We start from the raw sequence: 12,421 nt of genomic DNA on the forward strand, positions 1-12,421 counted from the left end.
TATAAACCTACACTGTGTCTATATAATACCTATACAGCACCTATAGTCTACTATAAACCTACACTGTGTCTATACTATACCTATACAGCTCCTATAGTCTACTATAAACCTATACTGTGTCTATACTATACCTATACAGCACCTATAGACTGCTATAAACCTATACTGTGTCTATACTATACCTATACAGCTCCTATAGTCTACTATAAACCTACACTGTGTCTATACTATACCTATACAGCTCCTATAGTCTACTATAAACCAATACTGTGTCTATACTATACCTATACAGCACCTATAGTCTACTATAAACCTACACTGTGTCTATACTATACCTATACCGCACCTATAGTCTACTATAAACCTATACTGTGTCTATACTATACCTATACAGCACCTATAGTCTACTATAAACATATACTGTCTATACTATACCTATACAGCACCTATAGTCTACTATAAACCTATACTGTGTCTATACTATACCTATACAGCACCTATAGTCTACTATAAACCTATACTGTGTCTATACTATACCTATACAGCACCTATAGTCTGCTATAAACCTATACTGTCTATACTATACCTATACAGCACCTATAGTCTACTATAAACCTACACTGTGTCTATACTATACCTATACAGCTCCTATAGTCTACTATAAACCTATACTGTCTATACTATACCTATACAGCACCTATAGTCTACTATAAACCTATACTGTGTCTATACTATACCTATACAGCTCCTATAGTCTACTATAAACTATACCTATACAGCACCTATAGTCTACTATAAACCTATACTGTGTCTATACTATACCTATATAGCTCCTATAGTCTACTATAAACCTACACTGTGTCTATACTATACCTATACAGCACCTATAGTCTGATATAAACCTATACTGTGTCTATACTATACCTATACAGCACCTATAGTCTGATATAAACCTACATTGTGTCTATACTATACCTATGAAGCACCTATTGTTGCAGTTCACCGTGACGTGGTTTCCCGTGCAGGCTGCATGCCTTCTGCGTAATGGCTGAGGCTGATTCCGTGTAGGCTGGTTGCTTTTGGCTGCGTGCTGGCTGTGGTATCTAGTGTGAACCTGCCCGTGTGTGTACCCCTTTTGGCTGTATCGTCTCCCTGTGGGTATGTCAGGTTGGGTGCGCTCTTGCGTACTGGCTGCGGTGTTCCGTGAATGCTGGTTGCTAGGGGCAACGTCCTGTATCGCAGCTTGGTATGCTGTGGTTTCTGGTTACCCCTGACCTGATTTGGTATCTCCCTGTTTGGTTCTGATGGGGTTAACCTTCCCTGGTCAGTTCCTGGGTGTCTCCTTTCAGGTGCGCTCAATCCTTAGGCTGCTATTTCTGCCTTTAAGCGTGGAGGCCAGTCTGTTCTGTCTTGTGGGTGTTTCACCCTTCTGCTCTGTCTACGTTTGTCTTGCCGGGTGTTGCCCTTTGCTGCTGACCCAAGGGGTCCTACCATCTACACCTCGGTGTGCTCCGCCTGGTTCCGTATTGTTTGTCTTCAGGCCCTGTACCTTGTATTGTACTGCTCTGTATCTGTACAGCCTAGCAAAGCTTATCTGCCTCTGATCTATGTTCCTGTTATTGTCTGTCTGCCAGTCCTTACTGCTTCTGGTGTTCTGTTCTTGTCTGTCCATGCCCACATTCGGAAGATGGTTCCTGTGTTCCCCGGAGGGGGAATGCCCATTCTCTGTCTCTGTGCAGCTCTTCCTGGGGCTACCTGGCTTCTGTTGCTTGGGGCGAAGGTACCTACTTCTACCTCTGTTCCGTTCTTCTTGCCTGTCTGTGGACTCAATGTACTGTTGGTACCATGTCTGGTATCTCCTTGCCGTCTGATCCTGCTGCCGCTGACTCGGTTTACGCTCTGGAGTAGCCCCTGGCAACTACCCTAACGGCCCAAGCCTATCCTCACCATCTGAGGCCCTAGTGAAGACCAGTTAGTGGCTTAGTTATGCCCGTCCACAGTATTGCTAATCAATGGAGCAGTGGGTTCAGCCCCACTGATCTGGGTCAGTACATGGAGGTCTTCTGTTATAGTCATTGTCACGTGTCTTGGTTTCTTTGTAATAAGTTATGTGTTCCATGGCCCTTGGCCTCTTTGCCTTGTCCTGCTCGTATGACGCCCCGGAGGTCCCCCATGGGACATCCGGCACGTGACAGCTGTAGTGTACTATAAACCTATACTGTGTCTATATAATACATATACAGCACCTATAGTCTACTATAAACCTATACTGTGTCTATATAATACCTATAAAGCACCTATAGTCTGCTATAAACATATACTGTGTCTATACTATACCTATACAGCACCTATAGTCTACTATAAACCTATACTGTGTCTATACTATACCTATACAGCACCTATAGTCTGCTATAAACATATACTGTGTCTATACTATACCTATACAGCACCTATAGTCTACTATAAACATATACTGTCTCTATACTATACCTATACAGCACCTATAGTCTGCTATAAACATATACTGTGTCTATACTATACCTATACAGCACCTATAGTCTACTATAAACATATACTGTCTCTATACTATACCTATACAGCACCTATAGTCTGCTATAAACATATACTGTGTCTATACTATACCTATACAGCTCCTATAGTCTGCTATAAACCTATACTATGTCTATACTATACCTATACAGCACCTATAGTCTACTATAAACCTATGCTGTGTCTATACTATACCTATACAGCTCCTATAGTCTACTATAAATCTACACTGTGTCTATACTATACCTATACAGCACCTATAGTCTGCTATAATCATATACTGTGTCTATACTATACCTATACAGCACCTATAGTCTGCTAGAAACCTATACTATGTCTATACTATACCTATACAGCACCTATAGTCTGCTATAATCATATACTGTGTCTATACTATACCTATACAGCACCTATAGTCTGCTAGAAACCTATACTATGTCTATACTATACCTATACAGCACCTATAGTCTACTATAAACCTACACTGTGTCTATACTATACCTATACAGCACCTATAGTCTGATATAAACCTACACTGTGTCTATACTTTACCTAAACAGCACCTATAGTCTACTATAAACCTATACTGTGTCTATACTATACCTATACAGCTCCTATAGTCTACTATAAACCTACACTGTGTCTATATAATACCTATACAGCACATATAATCTACTATAAACCTACACTATGAATATACTATACCTATACAGCACCTATAGTCTACTATAAACCTACACTGTGTCTATACTATACCTATACAGCACCTATAGTCTACTATAAACCTATACTGTGTCTATACTAAACCTATACAGCACCTATAGTCTACTATAAACCTATACTGTGTCTATACTATACCTATACAGCTCCTATAGTCTACTATAAACCTACACTGTGTCTATATAATACCTATACAGCACATATAATCTACTATAAACCTACACTATGAATATACTATACCTATACAGCACCTATAGTCTACTATAAACCTACACTGTGTCTATACTATACCTATACAGCTCCTATAGTCTACTATAAACCTACACTGTGTCTATACTATACCTATACAGCACCTATAGTCTACTATAAACCTATACTGTGGCTATACTATATCTATACAGCACCTATAGTCTACTATAAACCTACACTGTGTCTATACTATACCTATACAGCACCTATAGTCTGCTATAAACATATACTGTGTCCATATAATACCTATACTGCACCTATAGTCTACTATAAACCTATACTGTATCTATACTATACCTATACAGCACCTATAGTCTACTATAAACATATACTTTGTCTATACTATACCTATACAGCTCCTATAGTCTGATATAAACCTATACTGTGTCTATACTATACCTATACAGCTCCTATAATCTACTATAAACCTACACTGTGTCTATACTATACCTATACAGCACCTATAGTCTACTATAAACCTATACTGTGTCTATACTATACCTATACAGCACCTATAGTCTACTATAAACCTATACTGTCTAAACTATGCCTATACAGAACCTATAGACTGCTATAAACCTATACTGTGTCTATACTATACCTATACAGCTCCTATAGTCTACTATAAACCTATACTATGTCTATACTATACCTATACAGCACCTATAGTCTACTATAAACCTACACTGTGTCTATACTATACCTATACAGCACCTATAGTCTACTATAAACCTATACTGTGTCCATATAATACCTATACAGCACCTATAGTCTACTATAAACCTATACTGTATCTATACTATACCTATACAGCACCTATAGTCTACTATAAACATATACTTTGTCTATACTATACCTATACAGCACCTATAGTCTACTATAAACCTACACTGTGTCTATACTATACCTATACAGCACCTATAGTCTGATATAAACCTATACTGTGTCTATACTATACCTATACAGCTCCTATAATCTACTATAACCCTACACTGTGTCTATACTATACCTATACAGCACCTATAGTCTACTATAAACATATACTGTGTCTATACTATACCTATACAACACCTATAGTCTACAATAAACCTATACTGTGTCTATATAATACCTATACAGCACCTATAGTCTACTATAAACATATACTGTGTCTATATAATACCTATACAGCACCTATAGTCTACTATAAACATATACTGTGTCTATACTATACATATACATCTCCTACAGTCTGATATAAACCTATACTGTCTATACTATACCTATACAGCACCTATAGACTACTATAAACCTACACTGTGTCTATACTATACCTATACAGCACCTATAGTCTGATATAAACCTATACTGTGTCTATACTATACCTATACAGCACCTATAGTCTACAATAAACCTATACTGTGTCTATATAATACCTATACAGCACCTATAGTCTGATATAAACCTATACTGTGTCTATACTATACCTATACAACACCTATAGTCTACAATAAACCTATACTGTGTCTATATAATACCTATACAGCACCTATAGTCTACTATAAACATATACTGTCTAAACTATGCCTATACAGAACCTATAGACTGCTATAAACCTATACTGTGTCTATACTATACCTATACAGCTCCTATAGTCTACTATAAACCTATACTATGTCTATACTATACCTATACAGCACCTATAGTCTACTATAAACCTACACTGTGTCTATACTATACCTATACAGCACCTATAGTCTACTATAAACCTATACTGTGTCCATATAATACCTATACAGCACCTATAGTCTACTATAAACCTATACTGTATCTATACTATACCTATACAGCACCTATAGTCTACTATAAACATATACTTTGTCTATACTATACCTATACAGCACCTATAGTCTACTATAAACCTACACTGTGTCTATACTATACCTATACAGCACCTATAGTCTGATATAAACCTATACTGTGTCTATACTATACCTATACAGCTCCTATAATCTACTATAACCCTACACTGTGTCTATACTATACCTATACAGCACCTATAGTCTACTATAAACATATACTGTGTCTATACTATACCTATACAACACCTATAGTCTACAATAAACCTATACTGTGTCTATATAATACCTATACAGCACCTATAGTCTACTATAAACATATACTGTGTCTATATAATACCTATACAGCACCTATAGTCTACTATAAACATATACTGTGTCTATACTATACATATACATCTCCTACAGTCTGATATAAACCTATACTGTCTATACTATACCTATACAGCACCTATAGACTACTATAAACCTACACTGTGTCTATACTATACCTATACAGCACCTATAGTCTGATATAAACCTATACTGTGTCTATACTATACCTATACAGCACCTATAGTCTACAATAAACCTATACTGTGTCTATATAATACCTATACAGCACCTATAGTCTGATATAAACCTATACTGTGTCTATACTATACCTATACAACACCTATAGTCTACAATAAACCTATACTGTGTCTATATAATACCTATACAGCACCTATAGTCTACTATAAACATATACTGTGTCTATATAATACCTATACAGCACCTATAGTCTACTATAAACATATACTGTGTCTATACTATACATATACATCTCCTACAGTCTGATATAAACCTATACTGTCTATACTATACCTATACAGCACCTATAGTCTACTATAAACCTATACTGTGTCTATACTATACCTATACAGCTCCTATAGTCTACTATAAACCTATACTGTGTCTATACTATACCTATACAGCTCCTATAGTCTACTATAAACCTATACTGTGTCTATACTATACCTATACAGCTCCTATAGTCTACTATAAACCTATACTGTGTCTATACTATACCTATACAGCTCCTATAGTCTACTATAAACCTATACTGTGTCTATATAATACCTATACAGCACCTATAGTCTACTATAAACCTACACTGTGTCTATACTATACCTATACAGCTCCTATAGTCTGCTATAAACCTACACTATGTCTATACTATACCTATACAGCACCTATAGTCTACTATAAACCTACACTGTGTCTATACTATACCTATACAGCACCTATAATCTGATATAAACCTATACTGTGTCTATACTATACCTATACAGCTCCTATAATCTACTATAACCCTACACTGTGTCTATACTATACCTATACAGCACCTATAGTCTACTATAAACATATACTGTGTCTATATAATACATATACAGCATCTATAGTCTACTATAAACCTATACTGTGTCTATACTATACCTATACAGCTCCTATAGTCTACTATAAACCTATACTGTGTCTATACTATACCTATACAACACCTATAGTCTACTATAAACCTATACTGTGTCTATATAATACCTATACAGCACCTATAGTCTACTATAAACATATACTGTGTCTATATAATACCTATACAGCACCTATAGTCTACTATAAACCTACACTGTGTCTATACTATACCTATACAGCACCTATAGTCTACTATAAACCTACACTGTGTCTATACTATACCTATACAGCACCTATAGTCTGATATAAATCTATACTGTGTCTATACTATACATTTACAGCTCATATAGTCTGATATAAACCTATACTGTCTATACTATACCTATACAGCACCTATAGACTACTATAAACCTATACTGTGTCTATACTATACCTATACAGCACCTATAGTCTACTATAAACATATACTGTGTCTATACTATACCTATACAGCACCTATAGTCTACTATAAACCTACACTGTGTCCATACTATACCTATACAGCACCTATAGTCTACTATAAACCTATACTGTGTCTATACTATACCTATACAGCTCCTATAGTCTACTATAAACCTATACTGTGTCTATACTATACCTATACAGCTCCTATAGTCTACTATAAACCTATACTGTGTCTATACTATACCTATACAGCTCCTATAGTCTACTATAAACCTATACTGTGTCTATACTATACCTATACAGCACCTATAGTCTACTATAAACCTACACTGTGTCTATACTATACCTATACAGCACCTATAGTCTACTATAAACCTATACTGTGTCTATACTATACCTATACAGCTCCTATAGTCTACTATAAACCTATACTGTGTCTATACTATACCTATACAGCACCTATAGTCTACTATAAACCTATACTGTGTCTATACTATACAGCACCTATAGTCTACTATAAACCTACACTGTGTCTATACTATACCTATACAGCACCTATAGTCTACTATAAACCTATACTGTGTCTATACTATACCTATACAGCACCTATAGTCTACTATAAACCTACACTGTGTCTATACTATACCTATACAGCACCTATAGTCTACTATAAACCTATACTGTGTCTATATAATACCTATACAGCACCTATACTCTGCTATAAACCTATACTGTGTCTATACTATACCCTATACAGCTCCTATAGTCTACTATAAACCTATACTGTGTCTATACTATACCTATACAGCACCTATAGTCTACTATAAACCTATACTGTGTCTATACTATACCTATACAGCACCTATAGTCTAATATAAACCTATACTGTGTCTATATAATACCTATACAGCACCTATACTCTGCTATAAACCTATACTGTGTCTATACTATACCCTATACAGCTCCTATAGTCTACTATAAACCTATACTGTGTCTATACTATACCTATACAGCACCTATAGTCTGCTATAAACCTACACTGTGTCTATACTATACCTATACAGCACCTATAGTCTACTATAAACCTATACTGTGTCTATACTATACCTATACAGCACCTATAGTCTACTATAAACCTATACTGTGTCTATACTATACCTATACAGCTCCTATAGTCTGATATAAACCTATACTATGTCTATACTATACCTATACAGCACCTATAGTCTACTATAAACCTATGCTGTGTCTATACTATACCTATACAGCTCCTATAGTCTGATATAAACCTATACTGTGTATATACTATACCTATACAGCACCTATAGTCTGCTATAAACCTACACTGTGTCTATACTATACCTATACAGCACCTATAGTCTACTATAAACCTACACTGTGTCTATACTATACCTATACAGCACCTATAGTCTGCTATAAACCTATACTGTGTCTATACTATACCTATACAGCACCTATAGTCTGATATAAACCTATACTGTGTATATACTATACCTATACAGCTCCTATAGTCTGCTATAAACCTATACTGTGTCTATACTATACCTATACAGCACCTATAGTCTACTATAAACCTACACTGTGTCTATACTATACCTATACAGCACCTATAGTCTGCTATAAACCTATACTGTGTCTATACTATACCTATACAGCACCTATAGTCTGATATAAACCTATACTGTGTATATACTATACCTATACAGCACCTATAGTCTACTATAAACCTATACTGTGTCTATACTATACCTATACAGCTCCTATAGTCTACTATTAACCTATACTGTGTCTATACTATACCTATACAGCTCCTATAGTCTGATATAAACCTATACTGTGTCTATACTATACCTATACAGCACCTATAGTCTGCTATAAACCTACACTGTGTCTATACTATACCTATACAGCACCTATAGTCTGCTATAAACCTATGCTGTGTCTATACTATACCTATACAGCTCCTATAGTCTGATATAAACCTATACTATGTCTATACTATACCTATACAGCACCTATAGTCTACTATAAACCTATGCTGTGTCTATACTATACCTATACAGCTCCTATAGTCTGATATAAACCTATACTGTGTATATACTATACCTATACAGCACCTATAGTCTGCTATAAACCTACACTGTGTCTATACTATACCTATACAGCTCCTATAGTCTGCTATAAACCTATACTGTGTCTATACTATACCTATACAGCACCTATAGTCTACTATAAACCTATGCTGTGTCTATACTATACCTATACAGCTCCTATAGTCTGATATAAACCTATACTGTGTCTATACTATACCTATACGGCACCTATAGTCTACTATAAACCTATGCTGTGTCTATACTATACCTATACAGCTCCTATAGTCTGATATAAACCTATACTGTGTATATACTATACCTATACAGCACCTATAGTCTGCTATAAACCTACACTGTGTCTATACTATACCTATACAGCTCCTATAGTCTGCTATAAACCTATACTGTGTCTATACTATACCTATACAGTTCCTATAGTCTGATATAAACCTATACTATGTCTATACTATACCTATACAGCACCTATAGTCTACTATAAACCTATGCTGTGTCTATACTATACCTATACAGCTCCTATAGTCTGATATAAACCTATACTGTGTATATACTATACCTATACAGCACCTATAGTCTGCTATAAACCTACACTGTGTCTATACTATACCTATACAGCTCCTATAGTCTGCTATAAACCTATACTGTGTCTATACTATACCTATACAGCACCTATAGTCTGCTATAAACCTATACTGTGTCTATACTATACCTATACAGCACCTATAGTCTACTATAAACCTACACTGTGTCTATACTATACCTATACAGCACCTATAGTCTACTATAAACCTACACTGTGTCTATACTATACCTATACAGCTCCTATAGTCTGATATAAACCTATACTGTGTATATACTATACCTATACAGCACCTATAGTCTACTATAAACCTATACTTTCTATACTATACCTATACAGCTCCTATAGTCTACTATAAACCTATACTGTGTATATACTATACCTATACAGCACCTATAGTCTACTATAAACCTACACTGTGTCTATATAATACCTATACAGCACCTATAGTCTACTATAAACCTACACTGTGTCTATATACTGGACCCTCCATATATATATATATATATATATATGGAGGGTCCAGTATATATATATATGGAGGGTCCAGTATATATATATGGAGGGTCCAGTATATATATATATATATATATATATATGGAGGGTCCAGTATGTATATATATATATATATATATATATATATATATATGGAGGGTCCAGTATGTATATATATATATATATATATATATATATATATATGGAGGGTCCAGTATATATATATATATGGAGGGTCCAGTATATATATATATATATGGAGGGTCCAGTATATATATATATATGGAGGGTCCAGTATATATATATATATGGAGGGTCCAGTATATATATATATGGAGGGTCCAGTATATATATATATATATATATGGAGGGTCCAGTATATATATATATGGAGGGTCCAGTATATATATATATATATGGAGGGTCCAGTATATATATATATATATATATATATATGGAGGGTCCAGTATGTATATATATATATATATATATATATATATATATATGGAGGGTCCAGTATGTATATATATATATATATATATATATATATATATGGAGGGTCCAGTATATATATATATATATGGAGGGTCCAGTATATATATATATATATGGAGGGTCCAGTATATATATATATATGGAGGGTCCAGTATATATATATATATGGAGGGTCCAGTATATATATATATATGGAGGGTCCAGTATATATATATATGGAGGGTCCAGTATATATATATATATATATATGGAGGGTCCAGTATATATATATATGGAGGGTCCAGTATATATATATATATATGGAGGGTCCAGTATATATATATATATGGAGGGTCCGCTGTCGCCTCTGTGGGGGGAGGTGTCGTGCAGACTTCTGTGGACACTTTGTATCCCCGGACAGTGGGCGGAGCCAGCAATCATTAACCGTGCGGCCCCCGAGATCTGCACGGAGCGCTGAAGCTTTATATGCTGTGCCAGAAACTGTGCCAATCACTGCCAGCCTGAGCGACCCTGCCAGCCTCACCGAGCGCCAGCCTGAGCGACCCTGCCAGCCTCACCGAGCCTCAGCCTCCGCTGCCAGCCTCACCGAGCCCCAGCCTCCGCTGCCAGCCTCACCGAGCCCCAGCGTCTCCTACTCCGGACTCCCATTGTCTTCAGAACACTAAAGCAGAGAACTATCCCGGACAGGTGAGTCACGTGAGTGCCGTCCCCACAGTGAGAGCAGGAGACACAGCTGTACATGGAGTATATAGTCAGACTGTGGTACAGCGAGTATATAGTCAGACTGTGGTACAGCTGTACAGGGAGTATATAGTCAGACTGTGGTACAGCTGTACATGGAGTATATGGTCAGACTGTAGTACAGCTGTACATGAAGTATATGGTCAGACTGTAGTACAGCTGTACATGAAGTATATGGTCAGACTGTGGTACAGCTGTACATGGAGTATATGGTCAGACTGTGGTACAGCTGTACATGGAGTATATGGTCAGACTGTTGTACAGCTGTACATGGAGTATATAGTCAGACTGTAGTACAGCTGTACAGGGAGTATATGGTCAGACTGTGGTACAGCTGTACAAGGAGTATATGTTCAGACTGTAGTACTGCTGTACATGGAGTATATGGTCAGACTGTAGTACAGCTGTACATGGAGTATATGGTCAGACTGTAGTACAGCTGTACATGGAGTATATAGTCAGACTGTGGTACAGCTGTACATGGAGTATATGGTCAGACTGTGGTACAGCTGTACATGGAGTATATGGTCAGACTGTAGTACTGCTTTACATGGAGTATATGGTCAGACTGTGGTACATCTGTACATGGAGTATATAGTCAGACTGTAGTACAGCTGTACATGGAGTATATAGTCAGACTGTAGTACAGCTGTACAGGGAGTATATGGTCAGACTGTGGTACAGCTGTACAAGGAGTATATGTTCAGACTGTAGTACTGCTGTACATGGTGTATATAGTCAGACTG

The 12,421-nt window shown here is 36.3% G+C and overlaps 1 protein-coding gene across 2 annotated transcripts in view; it reads left to right on the top strand.

Moving 5' to 3' along the window:
* Positions 1-11,391: 11,391 nt before the first annotated feature.
* SLC38A3 (solute carrier family 38 member 3) overlaps positions 11,392-12,421 on the top strand; it is a 73,522-nt gene continuing 72,492 nt past the window's right edge. Inside the window, exon 1 of one of the 2 annotated variants that reach the window (XM_040408687.1) lies at positions 11,392-11,621. The gene's annotated coding sequence lies outside the window, so the exon portion shown is untranslated. The remainder of the gene's footprint in view (positions 11,622-12,421) is intronic. The other variant, XM_040408689.1, reaches the window with a different exon arrangement.

This window comes from Bufo bufo, chromosome 9 (genome assembly GCF_905171765.1).
Source record: "Bufo bufo chromosome 9, aBufBuf1.1, whole genome shotgun sequence".
NCBI lineage: Eukaryota > Metazoa > Chordata > Amphibia > Anura > Bufonidae > Bufo > Bufo bufo.